General features: G+C 43.2%; 1 protein-coding gene across 2 annotated transcripts in view; it reads left to right on the forward strand.

The window, feature by feature from the left end:
• The window catches only part of Sema6d (semaphorin 6D), a 563,414-nt gene that overhangs the window by 384,007 nt on the left and 153,972 nt on the right, over positions 1-25,435 (forward strand). For both annotated transcript variants that reach the window (XM_075962007.1, XM_075961999.1), the window contains exon 4: positions 3,712-3,739. The gene's annotated coding sequence lies outside the window, so the exon portion shown is untranslated. The remainder of the gene's footprint in view (positions 1-3,711; positions 3,740-25,435) is intronic.

Here is a 25,435-nt window from a genome sequence, read left to right on the forward strand (position 1 = left end):
CTTCTCTAAAGACCGTGAGATCTGGAGGCCTCTGAGCTCATCCGGAATGGATGGATAGACTGTAGAGAGGTGCTAGAACTGCATGGTCTCTATGGAAGAAGGGAGTTGCTGGAGCACATCCTTGGGGACGGTGCTATACCTTGCCCTGGTCTGCCTTTGCTAACTGCCCCCACTCTGTTTACTGCCCAGCAAAATGTGTGTGAGCCTGGCTGCCATTCCTCCCCACCACAGATCTTGGTTGTTTAAGAATGTTCCCTCCTCTCCTGGCTAGGCCTCTGGATAAACAACAGCCACCAAATTCACCACCCCCACGCTGAGTCAGTGACTTCCCTGTTCACTTCCTTGTGTCCACGTGCACCTAAGAGCAGGGCAGGACAGGGGAGGAGAGGTAGGAAGGGAGATGAAGGATCTCACTAAATATCTTGTGCATTGAAGAATAAGCAAATGCAGGCAGTCGGTGTGCGGAGCAAATGTATTTATTAGGGAACCATGGAAAGGAACTGCCAAGAGCAGGAGAAAACCTCTGCTGCACCCTGCCCAGGGGCTCTCATTTATCTCAGGGTGGAAGCAGGATGGCGACTGACGTCATCTTTAGTAGGATTGGTCCTTTGTGAGCACCACTCGGGTGGAGCCAGTGAGCAGCCTACAGGTCCTACACAGGCTCCCCTGGCCCAGTTGGGTCGTTCATCCATTCAGGGGAAAGGTGATGTGTTCTACATGACAGGCTCTTGCCCTCACTGCCTAAGGGACCTAACTCCTCTCACCACAGTGCAATGAGACCTCAAGCCCTTGCTCCCTTAGGTTGCCTGCCACACCTGGTTGCAGCCACGGAGCAGTAATTAACACAGTGACCGAGTAACTGTGGCCACACAACAGAACACACAGGGACAGTGCCGCGTTTGATTTAGTTCCTTCCTGTGTCTTAGCATGAAATCTTTCCATTTCAGTGAAATAATGGTGGCACGAACACGGTAATTTTTCATATGTTTTTATGTATGCCTTCCATTAAAAGTTGGCATCAGTAGACAGCCCCTAATTTTAGCTTAATCACGATCTCCTAGTAAATACTTAGTAAGTCCAAAGTTAGCATTTGCAAACGAAGAAAGAGAGCCCTTGAGACTGATACATAGAGAGTAATGATGTGCTCATTATCTTTTGTGCAAACTGTATGTGTGCTGGAAAAGAATGTTTCCTAATGCCAGGATTGGCGGCATGTATTTGGACATTTCGATGATTTTTTTCTAACAGTATCACTTGTAAACTGGAGGTTGGAAGGCTTGTGCTGAACCAAGCAACACAATAGTTTGTGAACTGGTGGAGAATTAGAGCCAGCAGAAGGGTGCCATGTGTCCACTTCACAATTTTGGTTCTAGGCAAATTCCGACAGTGCATGATTGATTATGATTAATTGTATTTACTTCATAGCTCTTTGTGGATATTTCCATCTAAACCAGAAGGGAGAAGGTGTCGGCAGACACCTGGGATTTATTCAAGCTTATGGCTAAACTTTTTCATTAATCGTTTAGATTTCCCCGTCCCATTTTTTACCTCTTTAATCGAACGAGTCTTCAAAAAGAGTAGGATGCTTGTTCCTAAGCCATGAATTTCAAGAGTTCTATGGATTACATAGAATTAAAATATGAATGGACACCGCATTAATTAGGCTCCATCATCTAGGCTTTCGGTAATTTGTATATATGTAGATTAAGCACAATAGTGCTTACGGTAGGTCAGATATCTGGAAATCACAAAGAGGGAGCAGGGATCTGTAAGTAGTAAAGGGACTGTGTTTACTGAATACCACTTCCTTCAAGTACATTTACTGAGTATATTCTCTTCCGTGGGAAAGTAGCATGTACTTACCTCCTGAGACAGGATCTCATCATATAGCCCAAGATGGCCCATAACTTGCTATGTAGTCACACTGGCTTCAGATTAGTAACCCTGCTTTCTCAGCCTCCCATGCTTTGGGGTTACAGGTGTGCTCCAGTGCACTCACCTGGAATATCCACTTCAAACCCTTCCTACCCAACGCTTGACACTAAGCTTCCGTGCTATAACAATTCACACGCAGCAGTTAGGGCTTCTCAACTTGTGGTCTCCAGATTCCGGTTCCGTAGAACACACTGGAAATGCCCCTGCCTGGTTTAGTGCAGCTGGACTGGCCCAGGAATCTGCATGTTCACAAGGACCCCAGTCGATGTTCACACACATTGAAATTGAAACATTACTCTCTCTAAAACCTTCCCCTTTGTGCCAGGAGCAGAGTACTTGTAGATACCAAACACCGAATAGCAAAGTGGGTGAGAGACAAGGTTAGTGTAGCAACAGCTGACACTGTTGGCCTTCAAGAAGGTTTTTCCCCTTGATTCCAGCCAGAGGCAGGGGATTAACGGATGCTTTCTTCTGCCCCTTGTCTTTTCTGAAAGGCAAATTTTCTACTTAGACAAATTTCTTTTTGAAAGTAGTCTCAAAGCCGATGTGTGTGATGTTGGCAGAGCAGAGGGGCACAGGAAGAGGAGCCGTCCATAAGGCGACATATTTGACATAAAGACTTTTAAATTAAATGGGGTATGAAGTTTGGAAAATTTCAGTGTAAACTGAATTTAGAGATCATAGCCTGAGCACATTTCCAGCTAAGGCAGAGTCTTAACAGGACAGCACTATAATTTATTACGAGGCCATTTGATTGGAAATAAATGAAAGGATTTTAACATACTTTCAGACTGTGTTTTCCTCTGTTTTTGAAGTCCATTGAATTCTTAATGTTGATTTTCTACTTTTTTGTTTTTTAAATCCAGTCCACTAAGGTCTACAAAGCTGTTTCTGCCCGAGGCTAACCCTGTTCTAGGTGAGCTAATCAATCCATTAGGAAAGAGCACTCAAATAAAAAGAACCCTTACCTTTTGATGGATTTCTTAGCTGTTTGCTCAACACACATCTTTTCTAATTGGCACAATACCAAAGAGAGAGAGAGAGAGAGAAACCATCTTAGATTTTAGGAAGGGAAAGGTGTCCGAGATTCGTGCAGCATTGGGGAGTCGAGCAAGCACAGGCTCCTGCGGCTGTGATGGAATTGTTTTTAATTAAATCTTCCCAGCCCAAGTTGAAACAAACACATATTTAGGATGTAAAAGAAAAGCTTCCAAAAAGCAAACTGGGGAGAGAACATGATGTTCGGCTGAACTGAGCATCGAGCTTTGGCACCCAACTATTCAAAAACTCTTCTTTCTGCTTTTTCAGACTTAGGCCAACAGAATGGTGCAGGTCACACAGATCATGACCCGTCTGAGTTCGTTCTGCTGTCATGTGACCAACCTAGCCTGACTGCTAACCTAGACAACTTTATAGAGAAGGAGATGCCACATTTCATGAACAGGGTCTTACCACAAAGGAATTGTTCTCTCTGACCTGTGAGGAATGACAGGATGTCAAAGACACAGTTGGCAGGCAACCTCCAAGTTGTCAAAGGTTTTTGTTTTGCCTCAAAATGCTGTTCCACATCTCCAGAGCCTGGATGCAATGAGATTTGCTTAGTCTCTTGGTGCATGGCTCCCCCTTACCCCAAACGTATCCCTAACCAACGGTTAAATTAAGTAGAATAAGTCATTTTGCTAAACTATTGGAGAAACTATTTGTTTAATTCAGTTCTGTGGTTTCAAAGGTCAGAAGCAACAAAAACACTAATGCATTTGTCTTTTCTCCTTTTAGGTTTTGCCAAGACAGAATAATCTCCAAGGTAGGAGACAGTATACTATTCTCCGATTTGTTGGCTAACTGCAGAATGATGTAGTTGTCTTTGGATGCATGTTTCTTTCTGTGGTGAGTGTGATACTCAAATGGTAGTCACAAGTGGGTGTCGGTTCTGCTGTTGATGATGGTGATTAGAATATCCTACACATATAATCTGGCTGGATCAGGCCAGAAGAGAGAGAAAGGGGCAGAGGAAAGAAGTCAGGAAGGGAGGACGAGGGAGGTTTTCTTGCTTGATTAGCTCCTTTATGAGACAGCAGACTTTTTGTCTCTGATAGTCAAAGACAGAAGACTTCTTCTTTGTGAGCCCATGAGGCAGGGCCCCACACCTCCACTGAAGCCTATTTTGGAAGAATTAAAGAAGCAGAAGCCCCTCCACATAGCCTGACTCCTCAGCGGCATGTGGCCTCCTGTCCCACTCTGCGGGACCGCGTTAGCCAAGTTGTTTAACTCCCAGAGTCTCCATAAGAACATGCTCTTGCGGATGTACTAATTATATTATAGCACACAATAGGAACCCCTTTTGATTCCGTTAGAGGACGGGGTGTAGAGGATGTGCACCATCTGGTTTGTGAAGGCAGTAATCTGTTTTTTCAAAAGGGCACACATCCAAGTTCTGTTGAATGCTCGTCAGAAGGAAGAAGTGTAAGCAACTCTGTTCATAATGAGATCGGTGCTGAAGCTAATAAGATGGGGTGTGTTTCCAGGACTCGGCATTTCTCTGAAGCTACGTGTGCTTGCGGTACATTTGGCCGCCTTGTCTTATGTGGAGGCTGGGCTTCCAATTGAAGTAGTTAAAGCTCTCCATGTGTTAATTGGAAAATTGAGGCATCTTTGCCGTAGAGCATCTGGCTTCCTAGGTATTAATTATGGCTCCGTCTACACATAGAGACTAGTATTTTTAACATCTTCTATTATTCACCATGTTACTTTTAGAAACTGTTAAGTTTTCAGATCACAGGGAGGAAAAAGAGGAAGTTAAGCTTTACTAGATACTGGTGCTATTTAAAGGTATCTTTTATGCTAGGTATGGTAGCACCTGCTTAGACTCATGTCATTTTTTTTTATTTTAACCACTTTTGTATTCTTTGAAATGTCATGCAGTATATTTTCTCATAGCCTTCCCCATCCCCCAACTCCTCTCAAGCCCTTCCTACCCATCCTTCTCTCCCTTTAAAAACAAAATTTTAAAAAGGAAGAATGAAAAAAGTCACATACACACACAATAGCAACACCAACAACAAAAATTTGAAGTGTCAAACTTGAGCTGGCCAGCTACTTTTGGCCATGGCCGGCCAGCCCTAGAGTGGGATGGATACACCCAGCGTCACTCCACTGGAGAAAACTGATTTTTCATTCCTAGCAGGTATTGTTTGTGAATGGCTTCTCAGGTGGGGGTGGGACTCTGTTCCCCCATCCCCTTCTTCATGCTGGGACTCTGTCTGGCTTGAGCTTGTATAGGCCATGTGCATGCTGTCACAGCCTCTCTGAGTTCACATGTACATCAGCTCTGTCTGTCTAGAAAATATTGTTTCTTTAAAATCTTTCATCATCTCTGTTTCCACCCCATCTTTTGCATAGATCCCAGAACCTGGAAGCTAGGCCTTAGTCTGGGCTGCACAGCAAGGCCTAATCAAAGATACAGATAAATAGTAAAAAGTCTCTTAGAGGCAGTCAGAGTTTCTAGCAATAAATAGCAATGAAACAGGAAGAAAATGGTAGGCTTCCTATTGCTAAACTTCAGTGAATACTTTTTTTTTTTAAAAAAAAAAAGGTTTTTATTAAAATAATAATTGGGGCCTAGAATGCAGCCATTTTCCTAAACAGGGCTGCTAGGTAGTCACATGACTGCCTTCCAAGGACTAACTCCTTGGCTTCCTATAGATATTTTAAAGTCTTTGGCAGCAGCCAACAGGACTAGGAAGCTATGAAGTCCCCTCAGTAACTAGAGGCTGCTTCTGTGTGTATCCCACAAGGGCAGCTCACACTGATGTAGGAAGCCCAGACACATGGCACACAGTCTCATCGAACGCGATTACAGTGGTCACCGTCAATCCAATTCAACAGGGCAAGTGGCTCTGGGGAACCGGAAGCAGCACTGGCCTTCTGACTAACTCTAGGATTTGAGATAAGGATGTGAGTGTGGTGTCTAAAAATTTTCATGGTTTGATACTGTTGCTCATGAAAATAGATAATACTGAGAAAGTAGATGAGTGAGAAGAGATCAATAATTGCAGACTTTTAAGTTTTGCACTTAATGGTCAACTTCTCGGGTCTAAACAGTGGGCCTGTGTGCTGTTGAGCACCCTCCCTCTGGTCTCCCCTTCTGCTGACTCTCCTTGCAGCCTCGGTGATGTTTCTTAACGTGCTTTTCATTCTCTGCATTGTAAGTTCTGCTTCTCTGAGTGTTTCTGAAGAGTGCCTGGGGTTCCTGAAGGCTGCTCCGCTGTGTTTATTTGATCCTCTGTTGTTGTTGAAAATACCCGAGAGAGAGAGACAACTTAAGAAAAAGAAAGGGTCATTTCAGTGTCAGGGTTTTAGATCATCAGAGCATGGCAGCTCACATCAAGGTGCCCAGGAGAGAGAGAGAGAGAGAGAGAGAGAGAGAGAGAGAGAGAGAGAGAGAGAGAGAGAGAGAGAAGAGAGAGAGAGAGATATTCTCCTTTTCCCACATTATTCATCCTGAGCTCTCAGCCTCTTAGACAGTCCTCCCAAGAAACCCTGTAGTTTTTGCACTGAATTGTGCTTTAAATGACTCCTGGCTTTGTCTCAGTCTCATCGAGTTGACAATTGAAGTTAGTCATCATAGCTAAGTTGCTTTTATCTTTTCTGTTTCTTCTAACTTTTTTAAAGAAAGACTTGTTTTTATTATCTCTCTCTCTCTCTCTCTCTCTCTCTCTCTCTCTCTCTCTCTCTCTCTGTGTGTGTGTGTGTGTGTGTGTGTGTGTGTGTGTGTGTGTGTGTGCCTGTGGATGCCCAAAGAGGCCAGAAGAGGGTGTTGAATCACCTGGCGATGGAGTGACAGGTGGTTGTGAGTCACCTGACGAGGGTGCTAGAAATCCATCTCCCAGCCCCCGCAAGAACAGTGGTACTATTAACCATGGAACCAATTCTCCAGCCCTCTCTTGACTAGACAAGTACTCTACCAATTAATTCCATCCTTAGCCCAGCTTTCCCAAAAACATGATGTGTGTCCTGATACTGTGGTAACATCTAAGACTATAACCCCGACCCTGGAAGTTGGAGGGGGAAGAAGAAACTCAGTGAAAGATACATTAAAGAGGAAAGAGAGAAACCTCGATGAAAACGAAGATTGAGTTTCTTATCTATCTAACAGGATTAGGATCAGAGAGCAAGCTATTTTTGCTTTAAAGAGGGAGGGGGCATTGCCCACACCTCTGTAGTTATCAACTTCATGTGCAGGAGGTTTAATTTCAGTTGCTGCTGCAGAATTAATTCCTAGAAGGAGTCTGGAATCTATCCGGTCAGATAATCCTATGCAAAAATAGAGCCTCAAAAGTCTGCAGCTTCTTCTTAGAGGCAGAAGTGGGAACCTGCCTTCTCCTCCATTAAAGAACTAAGCAGAGATAGGGTAATACCTCCAGTTAAAAGAAAGGAAGATGATTGCCAAGGGAACACTGGCACTTGGCACAGGATGAGACTGAATGCACTATTGAATATTTGGAATTCTGTTAATATGCAACGTACACTTTACAATGTGTTTGGTTTATCTCCAGTTCAGAGGGTGTGGCCTTCACTTCTTTTCTAAAAATTTAATTTTAGAAAGAACTAGGTAGATCTGATGGTAAGGCCTTTAACATGCTGTAAGATAATACTGGCTGTAGGAACAGCTTGAATATTTGCCTAGCATTGCCAAGGCCCTGTGTTTGATCTTCAGTGAAGGATAGATATTTTACTACTACATAATGTTACCCTAACATTGAGTAAGTAAATAAACAGGACAGAAATACATTGTTTCTGAAGGTCAGCAGTAGAGTTGCAGTGCTCCGCAGCCTCAGGGAGCAAATCAAGTGTCCTTGGGAACCTGGTGCCTGATGGAACTGGGCAGAAGACTCTCCACAGTCCCACACCACGAAGGCTGTTAACAGCAGCTCAATTCCTCATAGGCTACTCAAGTGTCTTCAGAACGTGGCATTCACCTTCCCCACAGTAGGCAATCTGCGTGAAAGAGAAGAGAGAAGACAAACGAGCAACCCAGTAGGTTTTGTGTTCAAGCAGTCAGTTCTCTGACACCAACCAGCTGTCAAAGAGATCACCTCAACTCCTACACCAACTCCCCAAGTCAGCATAAACCCCAGGGTGAGCAGTCACACCTCTAGGACTAGTCCCCTTCAGAAGCCAACTGCTCCTGAGGCACTGGCTCCCGATAGTCCCAAACCCCTCCCCTCAGCTGGCTTGCCTTTTCAGCGATTTATTAAAATTAAAGAACGTGGGGAAACGCTTTATTTGCTATGAGGAACACATGGATGAGATGGGAGGTGGACAGAAAATTGAGGAAGAAGCCTGCCTGTATTTTCCTGGTGTGCATCTGCCTACAATCCCATGAGCCCTATTGCCCAAGTTTTGTTTCACAGATATTTCTTACATCGGTATGACTTAATAGATCAGCAATCAACAGTTAGTAATTCACCCTGCAACTGCTCACCCTCCTGAACGTTAAAGTAGGGCTAAAAGTCCCACGCTCTTGGCCAGTGTTGGCTTGTTGGCAGCTAATCCTCATCATGGCATTATCTGGAGCCAGCTAAAACTTATCTCGTTATTCTGGAGGAAATTTCATTTATGTGGCAAATGCTCAGGACCCAGTCAGCTTAGAGAAACAACAAACTATAACCACAGGGGGTACCTGGGAGAAGAGGACAGGATGCCCTCTACGGGTTGAGAAGATGATGATCCAAGTGAAGGAAAGGAGAATTAAAATTGAGGCTATCCACGTGTCAGGAGACGTCATTTTCTAAAGGTGGCTGCCCTGAGAAGCCAGAAACTCCCGAGAACTTTCAAGCATCTTTGTCACATCCTGGAACAAAGTCCAGATGTCTCCCTTCTTACTCCATGATGCCATAGTCCCTTTTATGGCATAGGTGCCATCATTTCTGCTAGATTGTATTGGTCACAAAGCCTAAGCCTGGCATGATGTAAGAGGAATAGAAGCCTTGCAAGCTGGATACACATACACCAAGAATTTTCTTCCTGTGTTTTCAGATGTTTCAAGGAAATCGGGCGTCCTCCCGAATAAGCTTTATAAACAATAAGAAATGTGAATTTTCGGTTAGATGATAGCACGCTATCCAGTTTCATTGCTGTCCCCTTGCAGTGACTCTTGAGTGTGTGAGCTGTGGAAAGGAAAGCTCGCTCAGAGTCCTTCCCTGGAATTCTCAGACTTAGCTGTGCCCCACTCCAGCTTCTCAAGGCATCCCTGGTGATGAGCCACAGGCCTGACCTCTGGCATTCAGCCAAGTTTTGCCAGGACCCAATGTTCAAGACAAAGTGATGATGTCTACTGTGCCTTCTGGCGCTGAGACACGATTCTAATAAAGCACAAAGTTGGGCCATACTTTTAAAATGTGGTGTTCTTGATACTTTCAAAGGGGAGGTGGCTCAGTCAGTAAAATGCTATCTACGCATGAGGACATGAGTTCACACTCCCAATCCCCTTGTAAAGCTGTGTGCATTGCTGCGTACTGTACTGAGGGACAGAGATGGGCAGATGTTAGAGTCTCATTGGCCAACACATCTAGTTAACCAGTAAGTTTCAGTTTCAGTAAGAGGTCCTGACTCAAATAAATAAATAAATAAATAAATAAGGACAGGGAAAGGATTGAGGAAAGACACCCCAATGTCCCCAGTGCCATCCTCTGGTCTTTGGTTTGTTTGTTTGTTTTTTGGTTTGTTTACTCCATGGGCAAATATGTGTACATGCACATAGGCGGGGATGTGGGGGAGGGGGAGAAGGGGTAGGAAGGGAGATGAAAGATCTCACTAAATATCTTGTGCTACCCTTGAAGTCAAGACACTGAGAAAAGTTCATTTATAGAGAGAAAAGGCATATACATCCCTGTCGTGTCCTATTTTCTGTAATCCCATATTTCAACAGTCAATCAAGGTCTAAAATTACGGGATAGAAAAATTCCAGGAATGAGTCAGTCCTAGCAGTATACTGCCCTGTTCTAAGTAGCATGATGACCCCTTCTGCTGGCTTGCTCAGAATCAACCAGGATGTGAATCGCTCCTTTGTCCAGTGGATGTCCAGCCCATTGTATCCGCCTTGTGCACATGTTAATCAGTTAATCATGTTAATCAGTCAGCAGCCTGCTTGGCTTTTAGATCAGCAGTTGATTTACTGTGGTGCTTGCCTTCTTCAGAATAGCCCCAAGCACAAGAGTCGGGGCTGCTGGGAATTCCTGGACAACAGAAGAACCTGTGAAGTGCTTCTTTTAAGAAAGAAAAAGGGGAGGGGAAATATTCTCAGTTTTATAAGGAAACCAAAGCAATTGCATAATGAAATATCTAAGATCTAAAATATTATTGTTGGTCTCTTACAGTGCCTAATTTATCAAGTAAGTTTGGTCAAAAGTTTATACGTATAGAAAAAACATAGCACAAAGAGTAGGTGCAATTTTAAATGTCACATTCCTCTGGGATTCCTGGAGTGTTTCCTCTGAGGACAAATGGATCCTATTGGGTGTTAAATGGTACCTAACCCCCCCCCCCACACACACACTCAGTCACCAGATACCCATAATGATGTCTACAGCATGGTACTTCAGAACTGACCATATGGGCAGGCCACAGGTCATGCAACAAATGAGCAATTTTAGACACTTCCTACTCTCTTCACCTTAGGTAAACTGAGGCCTCTTAAGTGATTGTGTGTGACAAGGCGAGAAGTCAAGCTAGCAGCAGCAAGGACTGGGATGGCACAGCACTTGAGTGTCTACCTACCTGCTCACCCCACTTTGAGGTTGGTAGCCGCTTCCAAAATAATTGACTTGGAGGCTTGATATTACTTATAAATGCTTGGCCAATAGCTCAGGCTTCTTGCTAGCTAGCTCTTATCCTTAAGTTAGCCCATATTTCTATCTATGCTTTGCCACATGGTTATGGCATATTACCTCAATTTTACAGGTTCTGCTTCCTCAGCAGCTAGCTGGTGACTCCTGACTCTGCCCTTCTCTTTCCCATCATCCTTAGCTTGGTTGACCCACCTATAGTTCCTGCCTGGCTACTGGCCAATCAACATTGTATTAAACCAATTCCAGTGAGAAATCTTTACAGCATACAAGAGGACTATCCCACAGCATTCCTTTATAGTTATAAGTAAACATCTACTTATCTTTTATTTCAAACAAACAAACATGTAGTTTGTTTGGAATGGAGTGCCTCTTCGTTAGAGAAATAGTACTTAGGTTCTCAGGAAAATATTTTCACTGAAGAAGACATGATTAGTAGGATGTCAATTCCATTCAGGGTGTTTTGCAGACAAACGACGCTGTACTTACGAGCAGCTTTCTTGCTGATGTAGGGCATAGAGAGAGGCGCACGTTGACAACACGCTCTTTGACCTGCTCAGGGTCCATGAAGAACTGGACGGAGGGCATTAGTGTTTGAATGTTCCACAGACAGGCAGAGGTCTAGGGTGATGCCAAGCACATGCAGGGTTTCTGCCAAACATTTCTCTGGCTGATGTTTCTCTGGTTTTTGTTTTGTTTCTCCATTGTATTCTCTTTCAGGGCTCCTTGCACAATTATAATTTGGCCTCAAAGAATGTAAGATATTCTCTACCCTCAAGACTATTTAGAACTTCTCTGGTTTGCATGTAAACCAAGCCGGGAAGGCTCGTTTGTGTGCCAAGTGGGAGAAGACTTGGATTCACTGCCATTTCCTTAAAGGACCTTTGCAGTAGTCTTACTCAGATGACTTAGTCTGTAGTCCACAAGTTACTGATTCATGAACTGGCTTCCTCATGCTTGGTCATTAGCCATTGTCTTTCCTAGATAATAGGTAACCCTTTAGAGAAGATTGGGACTCATTCCTGAGCTGGGGGTTGTTTTCCCGGCAGAGAGAAATGTTCATATGCAGACCAAGGTGATCAAATGAATTTCCTTGGTCCCTCCTCTGATGAACAGGGTAAACAATCCTCAATACCAGATTCAGGAGATCTCCATTCAGGTTGCAATGTCACTGACTATTACCAAAAAAGAGAGTGGGGTGGCATGTGTTTTAGTCTTCTCTTTTATTTCTTTCATAATTTATTTCAAAACAGCAGGTTGTCAAGAACTCACAAGCATCAAACAAACCTCTCATGTTTGGGCATGAACATACATGTTATTATTTCCAATGAGTGGGTATTACTTACAAATCATTAAAGTCCCTTAATACAAAGTCTCTCTGTGGGTACATTCAAGAAGACTTAGTGCCCATGTCCCTCTTTCTGGTATCTCAGCACCCTTGTGTTTCTGCTACAAGCGAATGAACTGTGCACACAGTCTGAGCCTTCCCCTTGAGTTCCATTGGACTCTCTAAGAATCTCCTCTAAGGGAAAGACACGCTTCATATGAAAGTCATCGGAGAATACATTTACTCTTCTCTTACTAAGGGAACCTATGCTTTTGCTTGTCTGTAAACATGTATTTTATTTGTGTTTATACTTTTTTAAATGGGCATATAGTTAAGAATTTTTTCTGTTCTTCGTATATTCTTCAAGCTCACATCAACCTTCATTGCACTGTTATTAAAATAATACTCTGAATTTTCATTGACTGTTAGGCCTAGCTTCCCAAATCATGCCAGATAGAATTATGTAACACATAGATTGCTGATAGCCACAAGGTGTGTGACCACACTCATATGTCTAACCCTGCCTTCATAGTCCATCCCCCTGTAGCTTCAAAAAAAAGTGAAATGTTTTGAAAAATAAAATAAGAAGGTTAATAAGAAGGGAAGCAGGCATATACAAAGACCCTATACTCTGAGCCTACACCATGAGCATACACCATGAGCATATAGCATGCGTGTACGTCACGCTTCAGCACTACTAAACCAAACACCTTGAGGCTGGGAAGATGACTCCATGGGTAAGAGTTCTTGCTGTGCAAAAGCACACAACAGCCAAGCTTGGCCAAGTACATTTATAACCCCCATAATGGGTCAGAGAAGAGGTGGGAAGGTCTCTCTCATTGGTCAGTCATCCTACCTGGAAGAGTGGGCTTCAGATTCAGTGAAAAACCCTGCCTCAAGGAGCAAAGGCAAAAGGCAATAAAGGAAGCCATCCAGGTACTTACTCCTCTAGCGTCTGCATATCTGCATGCATGCAGGAATGAGTACCTCCCTGTACGGATACGCATACACCACACACACACGCGTGCACACACACACATACACAGACACATGCACATATTTAAAAGACAAGACAAACAAGCAAAAGACGGAGTTCACCAGTGACCGTTGCCATCATGCTCCTGTGTATTCATAGCTAGGCACAGAGTAAAAATTTGATTCACGAATTCACCAGTTAAAAGAGAGAAAACAGAACCTCTTTAGAGGCATTTCCCCAGCTCCTTCCAGCTTGGTTAGCTTAAGCTGCCTCTCTGTGGAGCATCCCCCTTAGACATTTGAAAGAACTTTTGCAGATCTTAATTGACACCAAAGGAGTTCTTTGAACTTTACTGCCTGCTTCTAAAATTTATTTAAAATGTAAGTCTTTCTGCACTAAGCAGCAACTATATGTGATATGCAAATTCTAGGATGGTCTAAATCTAAATACCTGTAGTCCAATTAACCCAGAGTCACCCCGTTTCTTCCTTATCCTGAAAACAGGACTAGCCCCGGGGGAAGAGCCATTCCTGTAGCATCGTCTTAGGAGATGGGAATGAGTGATGACCAAGACACAGGCTGCTCCCTTGTGCTTGGAAGAGGTCTGTGAGGCAGGCCTGTGGAAGTCAGCAGGAGCTGCCTTTCTGCTTTTGTAGCTAAAGGGCCAAACACTGGTGCCTTGATCTTGAGAAAATAAGTTTGTGTTCTACTCAGTCTCAGACATTTTTTTTAAGTAAAGCAGCCGAAAAGACAAACAGCTTAACCATCCCTTGCTCATGCAGGGCCCCAAGCTCCAGAGCTGCTTCCCTTCCAGTTCCTTCTGGAAATTCCCAGGTGACGTCATGGACTCAGAGTCAACCTTCAAAACACTAGCATAACGTTCCCCAAGGCTCTCAGGAGCAGCAGTCTATCTCACTGCCCTGGTGCTGTGCCGACCCCACTGCCCCTTGCCACAGCTACCAGACACTGCATAAACTATTCTGCCAAGTCCAGTGAGGCTCCATATTTTACATGTCCATATGTTATCTCATAGTGGCTTCTTTAAAGAAATTGAAGTTTTGGTAGCCTTCAATAGAAGAAAAATAACTGAGATTTGAAGAAGAATCCTGAAGAAATACTTCTTGCCTGGAAATGGGATTCAATTGGTAGAATGCTTGCCTAGCATATATGAAGCCCTGGGTTCCATCCCCAGCATCAAATAAAAGGAGGCGTGCTGGTACATGACTTTAGTCCCAGCATTCAGGAGGCAGAAGCAGTGTATCTATGAGTTCAGGGCCAGGCTGATCTATATAGTGAGTTCCAGACCAGCTAAACTTTCATAGTGAGAACTTACCACAAAACAAACAAACAACAAACTTTAAAAACAAAATCCTAACTGGTTGTGCTGGGTATCCCTGTAATTCCAGCATTTAAGAGGTAGAGGCAGGAGGATCGAGTGTGAGGGTCATCCTCCTCAGCTACATCACAAGTTCTAGGCCAGCCTAGGCTGAATTTCTTGACTTCCAATGAATTAGTTAGCTTGATACAAAGGTTCTTCTACATTTAATCTTCCAATGTTTTCTTCCCCTGGAACCAAGCCATGTCTCCAGGGCAGCCAAGGCCTAAACCTGACTAAAGTCTTCGTAATCACATCTAATTAATCACCTAGTCCTCAAACACCCAGATCTAGCCACCCTACAGGAAGCTGATCCTTTATGCCTCACAACGCATAAAGAGATCACGTGAGCTGGATGACAACACTGGAGTGTCTTCCTGTTAGGACCGATCCTTCCTGGGAGAATCTTTAGTATTACCCTGCTCTCTACCAAAGCTGTAACAGCCCCTACTATCACCATGGAATTCCCACAGTGTATTTATTTTTAACCAGCCCCCACTCCAAAAAAAGGAATAAATGCTTCTTTATAATCCTATTGTTACTGTGCTAAAAATTTGCAGAGCTGTGTGAACCTTGGTGGCAATGAGTTATGAACTGAGGCTTTATGTAAAACCCTGACACAAATGTACAGAGATAGAGTGTTACACTCTTCCAAAGAAATCCTACTTCATTCCTAGATGCTTTATTTCTAGCATAATAATTTATTTTTATTACCATTTTCCTCTTGAATGCTATTATGTGATAAGTAACAGTATTCCCCAGCCTTGACACGAGTGTAGTTGAGTCTCATAGCTTCATTTTTGGGCAAAATGCATTCAAGTGACTGTAGGGTCCTCTTGTAATTGGCATAAACTTAGCATGTCCTGACATGGAAAACCTCTCCTGTGAAGTCAGGAAAGGCTACATACACCCATATGCATACTGCTCCCCACATGTCACACACACACATGCACGTACATGCTTGCCCTCTGCTCTCTCTCTCTCTCTCTCTCTCTCTCTCTCTCTCTCTCTCTCTCTCCTTCTCCCTCCTTCTCTCACTTAGAGCCAACTGACAACAAACTAAACCCTCTGAAATTATAAACCTAAGTAAAATTTTGCTTCCTTAACTTGTTTCAATTTGGTCACTGAGTTAGTTAATGAATACATCAAATGGCAATTCATAAAGTTCAATTAGATTTGTTCAGAGTATATGTTTCTATATATGGAAGATGATACACTGATGATGGAGGACCTGTCAGCTTTCTGAAAGTGTGCAGTAACCATTAATGAAAGTATATGTAGTCCCGTCATAATGGGAGCAACAGCAAAGGGTCCAACTGTTAGTATTATATATAATTATCAACTTGTTATCCCCTATCCTCACTTTCACACATACATACACATGTGCACACACACATACACACACACACACACTCATGTACATAATACACACATACTCATACACATACACACTCATATATCCACAGACACTCATACACCCACATACATCCATACATAGTATAGACCCAAACCCATACCCATACAAAACTCACACTCATAAACCCATACATATTCATATACACTACTCATCCATATTTACATGCACACACTCATATACTCACACATACTTGCACACCCATATAAACACACACACACATTCATGCACACACCCAGGAAATCTAGAAATTTGCTCTAGAATTAATAAGATATTAAGTATTATCAGTCTTTTAGCTGCATGATAACTTTCACAGCACAAATCTTTATTAATCAAGGAATTATTTGATGATGGAAGAATATTTTTATGAAAAAATAGTCATGTGTTAAATTTTTAGTTTAGTAAATTTAATTTTAGTAAAACAGCAAACTAAAACCATATTCTAAGACTATATACAACATAAGAAAGATGTGTGTTTACACATGTAAAATGTAATTACACGGATTTTAAAATATTTTCCTACAATGTTCATATTTTCTCTAATAACATTAATTGGATGAAGAAAAATGGGATGTCATACAGGAAAGGATCATAGTGATGAGGTAATTAAGATGTATGTTTACTGTTTGCAGGGCTGTGGTGGAGCACTCGAAAAGCGGTGAGATTTCTAGGGAAAGAAAACTCATCCCAAGAGTCTCTAGGGCAGAAGCTAACAAATCAGTACCTTTAAACAAAAACAAAACAAAAGTAAAAACAAACCTGCAGGCTTGAGTAAGCCAGGGCACAGCGGTGACATTTGACAGGAGTCCCTGCAACCTGGAGAACATCAAACCTAAGATTAAAGCAGAGAGAGAGCCAAGAAGACAAAGGAACATGGGGAGAGCTTCGGGCCTGAACCCTCCCTGAGTTCCAATGAGCCTGCTTGTGGAAGTGGGGTTCCTCAGCTCCTCTGCTAAGCCTTGGGGCTGATTCTCAGACTTCAAACTGGGGTGTTTTTGAGAGAATAGTATGTTGCGTTACAAACTTAAGAGCCAACTGCTACCCTTTATGTTGCTCCTGGGGTCATAAGATCACAGTGAGGTAAGCCAGACCCAAAAAGAGGAACATGGGATGTATTCACTCATAATTGGTTTCTAGCCATAAATAAAGGACATTGAGCCTATAATTCGTGGTCCTAGAGAAGCTAAATAAGAAGGTGAACCCAAAGAAAAACATATAGGCATCCTCCTGGATATTAACCTTCATCAGGTGATGAAAGGAGACAGAGACCCACACTGGAGCACAGGACAGAAATCTCAAGGTCCAAATCAGGAACAGAAGGAGAGAGAGCACGAGCAAGGAACTCAGGACCGCGAGGGGTGCACCCACACACTGAGACAATGGGGATATTCTATCAGGAACTCACCAAGGCCAGCTGGCCTGGGTCTGAAAAAGCCTGGGATAAAACCGGACTCGCTGAACATAGCGGACAATGAGGACTACTGAGAACTCAAGAACAATGGCAATGGGTTTTTGGTCCTACTGCATGTACTGGCTTTGTGGGAGCCCAGGCTGTTTGGTTGCTCACCTTAGTAGACCTGTATAAAGGTGGGTGGTCTTGGACTTCCCACAGGGCAAGGAACCCTGATTGCTCTTTGGGCTGACAAGGGAGGGGGACTTGATTGGGGGAGGGGGAAGGAAATGGGAGGCAGTGGCGGGGAGGAGGCAGAAGTCTTAAATAAATAAATAAATAAATAAATAAATAAATAAATAAATAAATAAGAATAAAAGGTAAGTCCGCTCTGGACAGATGCAAAAAAAAAAAAAGATCATTTCTTAGCATGCTTGAATACGTATGTGATTGGTTCCTCTAAGTAAAGGATCCTGAAGTTATAAGGGCTGAACTCCTCAGGGCCCATATGATCAAGATAGAATATTCTAGTTAGAAAATGAGCAATTCTGAGAATGCAGGGTGTATGTGTTATAATCTCCAGTCCCCTGTCTGACTGAACAGAAGAAATCTGCCGGTTTCTCCTTTGAAGTTAAAGTCAATGCAATCAGTTGTTGCACTGAGGAATAACTCTTTTAAGAACTGGTGTGATGGAGACAGCCTGTATCCAAAATGGTTCTGGGAGAACCAAGCCTGTGGCAGCCTTGTGTTCCTTTGCAAATGTATGCGTGTGCACACACATCACTCCCTTTCCGTAAGTCCCTGGATCTCTGCTGCAGTGCCCACCTGACTCCCAAGTTCTTCTGTTGCTCCCTAGTATTGAGTTTGTCTTTGGAAGTGTTTGTTAGTCTCCTGTCAGAAAGCAATGGTTCAAGGAATGAGCCTGTAAGTGAAGGGTATTTAGCTTTTAACCCAAACTCTTAATCCAACTGTTCAGACAACTGAATGGCCTCTGTGGTAGTTCGAATAAGAATGCCCTCCCCTGCACCTTGGCACCTTGTAGGCACATATATATATATAAAGGTAAATCACCAAGGAGTGGAACTCTTTAAAAGGATTAGAAGGTGTGAACTTGTTGGAGGACATATATCACTGGTGTGCGTGGGGGGGAGGGGTGGCTTTGACATTTCAAAAGCCCACACCAGGCCCAGGCTCTCTCCCTCTCTCTCCGCCTATGGGGATCAGGCCATAGAACTCTCAGCTACAGTCCAGTGCCAATCTGCACGCTGCCATGCTCCCCACCATGCTGATGATGGACTAAGCCTCTGAAACTGTAAGCAAGCCCCCAACTAAAGGCTTTCTCTTATGATAGTTGCCTTTGTCCTGGCGGCCCTTCACAGCCATAGAACAGTGACTAAGGCAGACCCCTTGTTCTTTTCCTCCACATTTTATTCTGGATTACTAAAATGAACAGAGAAATTATATCTCATAGATTCATTAATAGCAAACCTTTATTATCTTGGCAACTTGGTGTGTGAGCACAGGGTGTGTGAGCACGGGCTGGGTAAGAACATATTTTAGAGTGATTGTAAATGTGTTCATGAAAAACCACATAGATGAGTTTGCATGGAAGTAATGTTAAGTCATATGAAGCCGAGAACTGCAAATGCTTTCCCGGTGTTTCTGAAAGAATGAACACCACTAATTAATCTCAAGTCTAGGAACTTTAAAGTCTAGGAAGTTTAACTTTTAACTTTCTTATTTGAAAAGCATATATGTGGAAGACTGGGGAATGGCTCAGCATGAGGACTTGAATTCTGAGCCCCAGATCCAATCGGGTTCGTTGGCATTAATCTGTCATTCTAGCACTAGGGGAAGGAGAGTGGAGATATATCTAGAGATCACTAGCCAGCCAGCCAGGAAAACCAAGGAGCTCAAGGGTCAGGGAACAACTTTGCCTCAAAAGATAAGATGGTAAGGTGAACAAGGAAGATATTTACATAAAGCATATGTGCATACAACTACACAAAACCACAAACACACAAAAATAAGATTGCACGTTAATACTGGTTATAGATACAGCACTCTAACCCTTTCCCCATAAACATATACTCCTCTCTCTCTCTCTCTCTCTCTCTCTCTCTCTCTCTCTCTCTCTCTCTCTCTCTCTCTCTCTCTCTGTTTTTTAAGACAGAGTTTCTCTGTAGCTTTGGATCCTGTCCGGAAACTCGCTCTGTAAACCAGGCTGGCCTTGAATTCACAGAGAGTTGCCCATCTCTACCTCTCAAATGCTGGCATTAAAGGCATGTGCCACCACCACCCAGCCCCATATACTCTTTGAGACTTCACCTCAAATCACCTATTCTATTCCTTCAATTCTTGGGAGAGGGGTAGATTTGGCCCTCGTTGCTTCTTCAGGAAATACATGAAGTTTTGGCTACATTTCTGGCACAATTTTACTTAATGTTCGACTCATTTCTCATCAGATATTACTTGCACTCTTTTATGCACCAGATCTTCTTCCCAGACACTGGAGATACAACCAGGAACGAGATGGTCAAGGCTCCTCATTTGGAGAGCTTGTAATTCTCCTCAAGGAAGCAAGCTAGCACAAGCTACCGTTCTCTCTACCGAAACACCCATATCTATTTGGCCCTGGTAAAGAGATGAGCAACACTTGGTCTTAGCATCATCGAGCTTACAAAGTAAATAAAGAAGATGTTTATGTCAGGAGCCCCACAACCTCTTGCTTTTGTTTGTTTGCTTTGGTTTGAAACAGGGTCACACTATGCTGACTTGACTGGCCTTGAACTCACTGTAGACCAAGCTGGCTTCCAACTAACAGAGACCTGCCTGACTCTGCCTCCTGAGTATTGAGATTAAAGAAATGTGCCATCACACCCAGCCAAAACTCTGACTTTAAAATGAATGTTATTACTCAGGGACTATTTAAGCAGCGCAATTAGTGCTAATTAGCACCATCACTGCTAAGTGCCAGTTAAGCCTTTTCATATCAAGTTTTAATTTCTTTTTTAAATGCTGGCTAGTTCATCACTGTAGAGATCTGGATGATGGCATTAGAGAAGCCCTAACAAAACAAAACAGTCTCTATAGTCAGTGTAGATTGGCTTCAGGGGAAGCACACACACACCAACCTCATAACCTAGAAGCAAAGTGTGTCCCATACTACTTTTCTGGGTTATCAAGAATATTTGCAACAGCTGAGTCATGATGGACAGAGACTCTGTCAACGATTCATTTGGGTCAGCACTGCCACTGCTTACTGTCCCAAGCGTTAAAGTCCTTCCTTACGTCAAGAATCTGGGTTTAATTCTTTGTAGTTGTGTCCTTTCTTCCTCCAAGAGAGAAGAGCCTCCTGTCTTAAGTGACCCAGATTCTGGCTTAACCCACAACATCTAAACTGTCATCCTGGTGGTACCTCCTTCCTCCCCACTCTCTACCAAACACCTGCCCTCGGCCCTTCCGGTCTTTCTAGATATTGTTACTCACATATCACCCCCAGAACGACACAAGTGCCCTGCAGTCCCTAGAGATCCTGGGCCTCTTGCAGGCTAAAATCCTATCCATTGAAATACAAGGACCAGGAACCCAGGCCCTTATGTACAATCTGTCCTTTGACATGAGAGCTTACGATTCTCTCTTGGAGTCTTAGCAATATCTGTCTTCTAGGCTTGATTTCATGATTGAGTGATAAAATATTTCACTTATGATCTGGTCACTATCAATATTTGGCCATTATTTTTACCGGTATTGGCTCAATACATTTGACAGATACTTTTCCTCCACATCCTAAGATATCCCCATCACAACCTATTAGGGAATTAACTCATTATAAGTTAATTATTTACTTAATCTCACTTCCTTTCAATGGCGATTTGCTCAAGTATCTAGCCCTTGACTGAAAAATCTATTTCCATTGTTCTGTTTGGCTATGTTTCAACGGTAGATGCTTTAAAACAACATCAAAATAAGTTTGAGAAGTATTGACTGTCTGTTATTGAACTCCGGAAAGGAAAAAAAGCACTGTTAGGGACTTAATTATGAGGATATATTTATGTAGCTAGATGATAGGCAAGCGAGATTTTTGCAAGGAAATGGTTTGTATGTGCTTTCTACCATCAGGAAGTTCCTACAGTAGGAGAGTGGCCGTCAAAGCTAAGACTGCACACTCAGCATCAGCCTCCTGACCCCCTCAACATATACAGTAATTAAAGCTCATACCCCTCTCCTGGACCCCTAGTTTTGGGGTGTGTTTTATGTGTGCAAAGAAGTATTTCCGGTGCCCTCAACTGCATCAATTGAACGCTGAGAAGCAGCCTAGGTTTGCATGCTTCTCCACCTGACTTTCTAGTCCTGGGTTAGTCTAGGCAAAGAATACTAGCGGCAAGGAGCTCAGCTCCTGGGCCAGCAAGAGCAAGCAGCTGCTCCCTGTGACCGTGTGCCACTGTCATCGGTAACCCCCCTTGATCTCCTGCCTAGGCTAGCTGACTTTGGCCTCAGGTACAGCTTACATTGTTTTCTAGGTCTACTCCCAGATTTCTGCAGTTGGTGGCAATGGATAGAGGAGAATTTACCATCTTTCAGGTTTCAGTCTGCTGCTTGGATGCAACTGGCTGAGCTGGTAATGGACCAGTGGGAAGTGATAAGATGTAAGGGGCTCCTGAAAGGTACTGCTAATGTTCTGTATTGTGTGAAATTCACACACTTGAGACCTATTTAAAAGTTAGTAGAAACTTCTAGTGTTTTCCAAAGCTGCTATTGATAAATTATTATGTGTTTTAAATGCAACACTATAACAGAGAGAAGGCCCGAGTTAAATGGAAAGTTTTACCTTTTACCTTTTGCTCTGTTCTGGTATATATATATTTCCACTTAAGAGCAGAAAGAAGAAACAAAGTGTTTCCTCTGCTGAGGACCATTTAACACAGCCCCTAAATGTACCCTGCAGAGATAATTTACTTGGGTGACAATCCAAGTCTGTTAACCCATCTGTTATAAGTTAGGAAGACTTGATTTTTCATCTGGGAAATGGAATGATATTTTCCTCTGCAGGCTGAGCTCAATACTGATCTAGCTCATCTAGCAAACAGCTGGAACACGGCCCTTCCTGAGGGAGGTTGAGGAGTGGCCAGGTGTTCTCAACCTCCCCCCTCTCTTTGATATCTTTTCTGCCACACACGATTCTGCTGCACATCCATTTGGTACCTGGGAAGCATGTTTGTTCTCATTCCTGTCTGTTCTTCCTTAATTGACTTGAGTCTTAAGGTTAATGCATCTTCATTGATGTATCTTCCTGGAGACCATTCTGGCCCCAGTAGAGCCTGTTGAATGACCTAAGCTTCCCTGGACTTTTATCCATCCTCTCTACAATGGGGATATTACCATGGGACCTCTTTCTGTGCCTGGCTTGTTAACAAAACGAGCATAGATAGTAATTTGTAAATGTAAAGAGTCAAGAGGTACTTAGTAATTGAAATAAAGCTGCCCTGAAAGACAAGCCATTTGTTTGAAAAGCCATCAAATCCAAGAGTAGAACTCAGATAGTGACCTAGGCAAGCAGACCTCTGACCAAGGAGGCCCTGCCAGGCCTGCCCTAGCAAGCAGGGGGAGCCAAGGGGAGTAGACCCATTGGCTGGTGTCATGGCAACCCTTTCAGGAGAGACTTGCCTGCAGCTATGTCTATACAAGCCTCTGAAAAGTAAAGCATTCAATCAATGAGCTGCATTGTCCTCTCCACACTTCAGCCGATCAATGTGGCTGATCTCCTCACTGAATTAATTGGGTCACTCTTCTGTGATGTGGCTGTAGGGATTTTGTGTGTTTTTCCTATTACAGAAATAGACGAGTTAATCTCCAGTCTGTATTTAGCTTCACGTTTGACCTCTGCCACCTCCCTGTTAGAAAGGGCAGGAAGAGGAACCTAGCAGAGTGAGAATAACCTCGAAGTGTCTGGTCTGTGGCTGCTGTGCAGGCTGGCTTCTGCGGAAGCACTGAGCAAGCTGGTGGCCCAGGAATATCAATTTCTCCATCTATAAAGTGAAGCTAATAAGTAGTTCATTTTAAGGTTGCTTTGCAAACCAAAAAGACATAATATAATCTCATATAAATTAAGCAACCAACGGCTGACTGTCTGAATCCCCTTCCAGGGGTCAGACAAAGGCTGAATTTCTGAAGTTAGGCCCTTGTGGCAAACACACTTGAGGCTTGGGAGATACGGTAGGCAGTTCCCCAGGCCAGGTGATTTCCAAAACGGATTCCCTGGCAGGAGAGCCAAGTCACCAAAGGAAGAGACGTTAGCTACTAGTTAGACGAGACCACACTATCCTTGTCCTGGTCCTTCCCTGCTATGTAGTGTTTTTCCCTCTTCTTTGGACAACTAGGCTGTTAACCTGCCCTATCTGATAGTAAGATGGTAGAGGAGTACTATTTCCATCCTCCAAACTTTGTGGCTCTGCAGCAGGGTGGCACTGTTCCATCCTTGGATGACATGTGATTTGGAATCAGTGAATGGGACTGTGGTATACCAGATGACCTGTGGTCTGAAGACCAGAGACAGGGGCAAGGTAGAGTTGCCTGGCCCACAATGAAGTGAGTGGAGCTCAGGAAAGAGAGTGAGTGTTAACTAACTGGCTTGCCTGGAAATGTGGTCTGCCAACTAGCTTTAGAACCAACCATCAGGGATGTTGTCAGAAAGATGGTTCTCAACCTTCGGGCTGTGACCCCTTTCATTAGAGTAGCATATTAGATAGCCTGCAAACAGATATTTACATTACATTTAATAACAGTCGCAAAAATTACAGTCATGAAGTAGCAACAAAAATAACTTTTTGATTCGGGATCACCACAACACGAGGAACTGTATTAAAGGGTCGTAGCATTAGGAAGGTTGAGAGCCACTGTGTTAGAAGTAGGATTCAGGGCCTCTTGCCTCTATAAATCAGTGTACCTTGGGGTAAAGAACAAGGGTCTATTATTACTAGCACTCCTGGCCTGGCGATTTAACTGTTGGCTAAGTCTGAGACATATGGACTTACCTGCTTTTTAATCTAAGTGTGGACTTTTAAAATGCCTCTTTAAAATGAAAAGGGAAAAAAGAGATGAAATTAAATGGATCTACAGTATTTATAATGTTCTTATTTGAAAATAAAAGTGACAAAGGTTAGGAACCTAGCCTTTATTATTGGCCTGGAAAATGAAAAGGCCACAGACATTTCTCCTCTGCAGACATTCCCAAGCTCAGTTTTTATTATTTGAATATGTTGTGTCTCCCAGTTCTGTTCCTGTTAGACCAGTTGACCTGCACAGGCTGTGAGTGTGTGTATCTTAGGACAGGGCTGGCTGTGACAACCCAATCACCAAGTCACACTCAACCAGCCTCAGCACTGGAAACACAGTTCCAGCAAGTAACAGTTAAGACACTCATCTTGTACTGAGATACTAAGTCTCTGCTAACATATTCATTGCATGCATTAGCTCTTTGAAGAACAACCTCATAGGCCCATGTGGCGGCCCACATTGCACAAGGCCCGTACAACTGTTGGGACTGTTTTAGTGGATGAATACTTTTGCTTCTAGCCCCTGAGTATACTTGGTAAGCAACACCTCCTAGTAAGGGGGCTATACCAGGATGCTCACAACTCTGGAGGCAGAGAGATGGGTTTGTTATGTTCTCTTTGGTTCATCTGGCCTTAGCTTGCTGTATTCTCAGTATCAAGGCAATGGAGATTTTGCATAGATTTGAAGTAGAAGGAAAAGGATAACTAATATTTAAGGCTTAAAAATTAAGATGAACACGCAGCCTCTAGTTACTTATTGATCTGGTCCTGGGTTATTTTTCAAAAGCAAAGCAGCCAGCCGTGTTGACACTTTATCATCCTTTCAGAGCACCGTGGTCTGATGGGCGCTAAAGGCAATAAATCAGAGGTGGCTTGAGTGGATTGGACTTCCCCTTTAGTTATCTTTTATTTCTTCGAAAATTAATTCATAGTAAACATGTTTGTCTGTTGGCTTAACCTTGGGATTCAGGCAATTCTAACAAATGTGGTTTGGCTACCCTTGGCAGGGCAAGGAAAACTGAGGCAGGTCAAATTATTGTATGACTTCAGGCAAAACGATTAGTAGCCTAATTTGACGTCTTAGTTCATTTTCTGTTTCTATTACAAAATATCTAATG

The sequence above is a fragment of the Microtus pennsylvanicus genome, chromosome 2 (genome assembly GCF_037038515.1).
Source record: "Microtus pennsylvanicus isolate mMicPen1 chromosome 2, mMicPen1.hap1, whole genome shotgun sequence".
NCBI lineage: Eukaryota > Metazoa > Chordata > Mammalia > Rodentia > Cricetidae > Microtus > Microtus pennsylvanicus.